We start from the raw sequence: 6,752 nt of genomic DNA on the forward strand, positions 1-6,752 counted from the left end.
CCTTATCCAGGCAAGCTAGTCCTGTCTGTGCCCCCTCAGAATTACTGCCCATGACTGCTTTCCTACATGCTGTTGGGATTCAGTTCAGAGAGTTCATCAATGCATTCAAGGTGAGGGAGACAAAGTATCTTCCATTTGGTCTTAGGCTCTCAGGAGAAGAGCTGTTCTCCACATCTCATAGGTTAAAATGTGGTATTGTGCTCTCTTCTTTATTCCAGGTATTGGGGGTGGGTGGGTCTGTAATTTTAGCGGGAGGGAGTGTCCCAAGAAAAAAAGAGAAGTCACTGAGTACTAGGAACTTGCAGTTGCTGTCAGAATGTAGTTTCACTTGTCACTATGTCATAAAAGGTTTGCAAACTGAAACAGTGAGTTATTTAACAGCTCCTCCGGGATTCAGTCTGGCTGAGCAGACTCCAGGCCTGTAGGACTCTGGGAAATGTGTGTTTTAGGAAAAGTAGTCATATTATGTGGAGAGAGAATATTAGGGACATGTGGTATGTCTCCTTGGAAAGGGCTGGCTGATCTTGGAGGACAGCCAAGCCTAGAGACCAGAGCTCTGGACAGTTCCCAGCCTGGCCCAGTCTCAGTCCTATCCTTTGCTGTCTTAACTCTGATGCCCAGTTGTAGCTCCTGGTGACTTTCTAGTCTGGCCTTAGCTTTTCTAAGGGCAAAGGCATGCTGGGGTTGTGTCTAGTTCTGCTGAACCCAAGAAAAAGGCACAGTGGCCTGCTGGGTTCCTGCTGCCTAACTGCACATGGTGGTCAATGAGGAGGCCCTCATTGTTTTGCCTTGTTACCTTCCCCTACCAAAGTGGAAAATCCCAGGCATTTTAGGAGGGAAGTGGACTCTCTTGGGGCAACAATGTAGACTCCCCTTGCCTTGGGGACCACCCCCCTCATCACATCCCTTTTCCTTTGGTCTTCAAACCTGGAAGAGAGTGCTTGGATCTCCAGATGTTAATAAGCCAGCTGCTCTGAAGCTGGTTTGGTGATGAGAACTTGCTTTGCTGATCCTGAAGGAGCCCCACTGGCCTCGCGCTGCAGGGCTGGGGAGGTCACTCAGGCTCAGTTTCAGTGTTCCATCTCTTCTCCATCTGTGGGGTAGGTCTTCTGTGTTGGTGGCTGCTGGTTCTGCTTTACAATTAGGAAACTTCATCATGTCAGAAAGGAGCACAGAGTTAATTTATTCTCACGAGTCATTTGAACCATCTTTGGTTTCTCTAAAGGTCTCAGTTCTCTTGAGTTCAGTGTCATAGGCAGAAACTCACCATGCAAAAGCATTGGTTGGTTTCTTCTACTCTTTCCCTCAAAATTAAGGTACTAAGAACCCATTTGAAAGCATCACATGTAACGGTAAGACCAGGGGATTCTGCTGGGCTGGCTATGACGTTTTTCATCTCCTTTTCCTGCCCTTTTGGCTACTTTTTTACTAAAAAGAAAGTGTCTTTGTATTTCCAAACTAAGCCTCATGTATGTTCTACTTAGCAAGCTGAATCTATGAAGGTAGGAAAGGTCTCTCTAGTTCTTGTGGTGGAATAATTTCCATGAATACACCTTGGACATATTGAACACTCCGTAGTTCTGAGACATTGGGGTTTATTATTCTGAAGAAGGGTCCACCTGGATTAATTAAACTTATCACAGAAGAATTCAGATCCAGGTAAGCAGGTCAAATAATCACAGGTGATTTCTATTGAGTTGTTGAGTTCTATATAACTATGTATGGGTGTGGTTGTATACAGGGAATAGCTGAAGCCTTGACCTGAAGACCATGGCTGTGGCTCCAGGGGATGCTTCCCTCACTGTGAGGGCTGGCCTTAGATGCCTGGGTTCCCAGAAAGCTGGCTGGTAGTCTGCTGTCACTTTGGTCTTTCACTTTGGTCTGCTGGACCTGTAGCTCCTCCTGTGGGTCTCCATAGTGGTCTGGGTCTGAGCAGCAGTATTGTGTTCCCCAAGGGCTCTGTGGGATGATGGCCCTATGTCTCCCATCCTGGAGGCCATGTTTCTTTTGTGCTATTTTACTACAGGTGAAAGGTATTGTCAGGAGGGAAGGCATGGCCTGTTGCATTAGTCAACTTGGCAAGTGATCAAGATGCATGGAAATGGTTTCCTCCACTCTGGCATTTGAAATTGTCTTCTTGGGAGCTGATGAGCTTTTAAAAGGAGAGCATGCATTCCCATAGATTTGTTTGGGGCCTTGGAACCTAAGCAATTGCTACTAACTGCCTCAGCTTTTCTTGTCCTTCAGGACGATTGGCAAAGAGGCTGTAATATATACTCCTTTCTCTGTGGTAAATTTGTTGACTGAGGCCCCAGTAAAGCTATTGAAGGCAGCAGGTATATAATATAGACTGGGGCAGGTCAGGTGTGAGAAGAAATTTGGGTTCTGGGTTCACAGTATCCAGCTGATACTGTGTGGCCCCTCTTTTGACCAAGTTTGTGAAGACCACTCTGGCCTTCTTGACTTGTCTTAGATTGCAGAATTTAGAAGGAGGTTGGGGCTTTTTGCTGCTAGCAAAAACTTTTGTCTGAATATAAGATTTTCATGAATTAGGCTTGTCTTTTCATTGCATTACTGAATCTTTGGTTTCTTGTGTTTCTACAGTGTCACTGCTGGAAGATATGGGCATTGGGATAATGAATAATGGGAAGATTTGGGATGAAGTGCCCTCCCATCTCAGGGACCCATTAGAGGGACGCTCTCTAAATTTCCTTCTAGCTCCAGCATTCAGTGATTCTATAGGTCTTCACTAGCCATACCTAATAATCCAGAGCCTATTCTTCATGAAACTATAGAAGCAGGATACTCTACATTAGGAAATAGTTCTTGGAAATCCAAAAGAACTATTGGCTGCTTGGGGTGCCGCCCATTTTGACATGCCTAGAATCATGGAGGCCATGGGCAGAATAAACCAATTTGGAAGATGTCGAAGGCCCAGACTTTCAATGCAAGGAGGTAGCAGGCTTATTAGTTATCATACAAGCAGAAACAGATCAATATTCAAAATTTTAATTATTTTTAACTTAAAAAATTGCACATGTAATACATGTTCAATGTTGAAAATTGAGAAAATAGAGGAAGGCAAAAAGAGAAAAAATTGCAAAATAATCTTCTCACTGAGTGGTAGTCATTGTTATCATTAGGTTGCAATCATCCTTGCTACCTTTCTATGTAGCTATATATATGTTAACATATGGGAAATAGAAAAATACCATGCATAGTGTGTTATCAGCTTTTCTTTTCAATACTACTTTATGGGCAATTCTCCAAGTAGGGGTGATGTAAATAATGGCTGTTGAGAAACCATCTCAGAGTAAGACCAGGATGGAGCTCAGGTAGAGGTGTGTTGGGGCTGGCCAGTTCAGCTCAAGAGAGCCAACTGTACTCCTTTCTTCCCAACTCTGCATCCAGTGATTTCCTTTGGTAGCTTCATATTAGACAAGGTGGGAGTGTTTACACTATGGAAATTGGCAAATGCTACACACTATGCCCCCCCACCCCAAAACTAGTTGTTAAACATCTTCCAGCACTCCAGTGGGCCCAAGGGAATACATGGATATTTCGGAGGCAAAAATCAATGCAATCCAGAGATTGGTTATTATATGTGTACTATTTAGGGAATGTAGGAAAAGCATATATCAAAGGCATTATTTGATCTTACACTTCAAAAGCAATTAGCCATAAAGATTTTTTTCTTTTTTTAAGGAAAGAAATAGTTTTGGTCAAAGTGTGCTGCTGCAATGTCCCAAAAATGAAGGAAGCAGTTTCTATAAACGTGTAGGCACCGACTATCAGCTGAGTTTGGGGGAGTCAGGATGTGCGCAGGGCAGAATTTCTGTTCTACAGAATTAGATGCCCTTGAGTTTCCCTAGCCAGATACCAACTCATGCCAGTAGATCAGTTCTTGAGCCATGGCCAAGTGAGGGACAGGAGATTTGTCACAGTGAGAGAATTAGACATGGCAAAGTGGCAACCCACAGGCTTAGTGATTTCTGGTTTGTCACTGTCCCATTCCAACCCGGCTGATGAATCAGGAATCCAGCTTTGGGGCCCTTAGTGGACAGGATGAGGAGAGCCCTGAAGCATTCTTAGGGTCCCCAAAGGATTGCTTCTTGGGTCATAAGTTTAGCTGTTAACTGTACCCAAATCACAAGGAATCACTTATCCTGCTGTTATTCTTGGCATTGTGTCTTATTGTACTGCATCCTCCTCTTGATTCATCTCTGTTATAGTCCTATTGCATATTTCTAGGACATTGCACTAAGAAAACAAACAGTGCTATTAAATCCAACCCCTGCCTCCTTCTGAGGACACCCGCATGATGACAGGAACCTGGTTGATACTTGACTGCGTCATAGCCAAACTTCAGAATATTGAGTAAAATGTAAAACTCCCCGTCAGAAACTTGGTTCGATTTATATGGCACAGCTCCCAGGCAGACCACATGAGACATATGCTAATTTTTTTTTTCCTCCCCAAAGGATGTAAGTCTTCTCATAACAGTTTCAGGGCAGGGTAGAATGACATCTTGCGGATGCCATGACATCTCTCAGTTCTGAACTTCCATCAAGACAGACTGTGCCTCCGTCCTCCCGGAAGTCTTCGCTGACCCATTTCCAGGAATAGTGAGGGTTCTCCTCTGGGCTCTCCCGCAGCGTCATGTGCTGTACTAATCCATTTCTAGGCAGTGTCGTGATGACTCTGGAGCCAACCTGCCTGGGTTCAAATCGCTGTTCTGTAATTTTAAGCTGTGGTCAGCTGTGAAGTTATTGAACTCCCCAGCTTCATTTTTCTCCTTCATAAAATGAGGGGTAGCAATCATACCTTATATCATACAGTTGTTGGAATCTATGTAAAATACTTAGCGCTTTGCCTGGCACATAGGAGAGCCCAATAAGCATTGATATTGCTCTCTCTACAATTGACTGAAAGCTTCCCGAGGGCTCTAGCTTTCAATGTCAATGAACAGCAAGCACAGTTGTGAGCACATGCTGGATACTTGGGGCTGATGAATGAATGAAAGGTGGGCTATCCTTTCAATTGATCTGTAGAAAATAATCATCAAGAGTTTAGAAATAGAAAATAGTTTGATACATAAAGCTTTCTTTGTATGTGTGCTTTTTATAGGTCATATAAAATGTTAAGCTCACTTGATTTTCAAATTACAAAGACTGTAATACTTTATTCAATAATTAAAAAAAACATATGTATGTATCTTTATTCCATATTGTGGGCAGTACAGTTTACTAAAAGAAGCATGGATTTCAGAGACAGACTTGATTTAAATGCTGGCCCCATCATTTACTGCTCATATGGCTTTGGGCAAGGCTTCAACCCCCTGTGCCAGAGTTTCCTCATTTGCAAACTGTGGCAAAGAAAACTTCCCTTCTGGAGGTGGTTGTGAAAATTGAATGATATCCACACCCATAAAGTACAGTTATCAGTATGTACAAAATTGCCAGCAGATGCTAATTTTTAAAAAATTGTTGTTATATTCAGGCGGGGCAAGGGACAGAGGGCATGAGAAGGGAAATAGGAAAGGATCAAGGCAGACAAAGCATGATGGAGAAAGACAGCTAAAAAAAATAGAAACAGCCACCAAAAAATAAAGACAAATAAAATGGCCTATCGATTCATTTTGTTTTAAAATATTATATTTTTACTTTTTAGTTTTTGCATAGGCAACGTGTACCAATGGCGCAAAATTCACAAGGTACCAAAGGGTACTCAGTGAAAAATTAATCATTTCCACCCTGCCTGAGCCAACCAGTTTATCTCTTCAGGGGCAAGCAATTCTACTGGTTTTTGTCTTGTGATTCCTTCCAGAAATACTCCATACATTGATAAGCAAAACATTCCTATTTCCCATGATTTAGTCTTATTCTTCTACGTAAGTGGCGGTGTACTAATTACATCGGTCTGCAGCTTACTTCCTTTATTGAATATGTTTTAGCAATCGTTTCTTTTCGAGAGATACAGAACTGACTCTTTCCTTTTGGCCCTTGTATTCCATTTATTAACCCATCCCCCCATTGATGGAACTTTAGGTTGTTTCCAATCTTTTGTTATTACAGATAAAACTACAATGAATAATTTTGTCTGTGATTTCACACATGTGAGTGTGTCAGTGGGATAGTTTCCTAGAAATGGAGATGCTTACTCAAAGGATACTGGCAACTGTGATAGACAGAGGTTGTACCAATTTAATGCTTCCTCTGGTGAGGAGTGAAAACACCTGTTCCTCCTACTCTTGTCAGCACATGATATTATCAGTCCTGATCTGTGCCAGACTAATAAGGGAAAAACATATCTCACTGGAGTTTTAATTTGCTTCTCTCTGATTACAAGTAAGTTGGAGTATCTGGTCAGATCTGTGAGAACAATTTTTATTTCACTTTTCACCAACTGTCTGTTATATCCTTCGTCTGAGTTTTTGTTGGGTTATTGATCCTTTTCATACTGATTTGAAGGAGCTCTTGATATACTCTGAATGGTAAACTTTTGTTTTTCATGTGCATTTTTAATTTATCATTCATGTTCCTATTAGTGTATAGTGGCCTTTTTTTTTTTTTGGCCATGCAAAAAGTTTAGATTTAGATGAAGCAGACTTTATATCCTTTCATTTATGGCTTCTGGATTTTGTGACACACATAAAAAGTCTTAGTCTACTCTGAAATTATGAGAATATTCTTCTAAGTTTTCCTCGAGTATCTTTAAATAATATGTTTTCAAAGTATTGAGCAAATACAGAC

This window comes from Acinonyx jubatus, chromosome A2, assembly GCF_027475565.1.
Source record: "Acinonyx jubatus isolate Ajub_Pintada_27869175 chromosome A2, VMU_Ajub_asm_v1.0, whole genome shotgun sequence".
NCBI classification, from domain to species: Eukaryota; Metazoa; Chordata; class Mammalia; order Carnivora; family Felidae; genus Acinonyx; species Acinonyx jubatus.